Source organism: Orycteropus afer, unplaced genomic scaffold, assembly GCF_000298275.1.
Source record: "Orycteropus afer afer isolate SDZICR_OR568_19922 unplaced genomic scaffold, OryAfe1.0 scaffold00017, whole genome shotgun sequence".
Lineage (NCBI taxonomy): Eukaryota > Metazoa > Chordata > Mammalia > Tubulidentata > Orycteropodidae > Orycteropus > Orycteropus afer.
In genome coordinates this window covers 20,277,883-20,278,777 of record NW_006921604.1, presented here as the reverse complement: position 1 = coordinate 20,278,777, position 895 = coordinate 20,277,883, and the positions used below count along the sequence as shown (strand labels likewise).

At 34.4% G+C, this 895-nt stretch overlaps 1 pseudogene; it reads left to right on the top strand.

Moving 5' to 3' along the window:
• LOC103213809 overlaps window positions 1-895 on the top strand; it is a 95,554-nt pseudogene that overhangs the window by 59,976 nt on the left and 34,683 nt on the right.

Below are 895 nucleotides of genomic sequence, written 5' to 3'. Positions count from 1 at the left end.
TCTTCATGGATAATGTTCTTGATATCCTCCCACAATTCTTCTGGTTTTCAGTCATTGGTGTTCAATGCATCAAATCTATTCTTTAGATGGTCTCTTAATTCAGGAGAGATATATTCAAGATCATATTTTGGCTCTCTTGGACTTGTTTCCTAAAATTAGCATTGTAGAATACTATCTCCAAAATTATATAGAAAGAAATACCTGTTTTTAAAGAAGAAAGTCTTATGTTCCCTTAAAAAAGGAGGTAACATTTTTCTGATAGGAAAGGCAAAGGGCTTGTTAAATTTGAAGAACTGAAGCTTTTTACTTGTGAGTTGATACTATTTACCTAATACCAATGCACATATATAATTTGTCATCCAAATGAGATCTTTTTGAGAGTGAAAGGGAAAACAGCTATAAAGAGGAATTGCCCTGGGAAAACTGGAATGTTTGATCACCCTACCTATTGCCACCAATTTTTAGGTACTACAGTAAAACTTAAACCCATCAGCCACACCTCGGAAGGAAGGTTGGGCAATCTACTTCTGTAGTGATACCGCCTCGGAAACCCAAGGAGGGGTTGCTATGAGTCAGTTCTAACTGGATGGCAGTGAGTGTATGTGTGTATTTTTAAAGAAGTATTTTCCAAATAGTATTACTAAAACTCTGAATATTAATACGTTTTATGAGAAAAGGGTCCTAGACATTGTAGGAATGTAGAAAACCATGGGTGATTATGCTATAGATCTGTTATTTGTTCAACTCAGATATTTAGTAAACAAACTTAGATTATAGGATTTTTTTTTTTTTAATTGTGATTTGGGTAAAGATTTACAGAGCAAATTCACTTTCCATACAGCAGTTCACATGTACTTTGTCTCATGTCATTGACCACAGTTTACCACAATGCAAC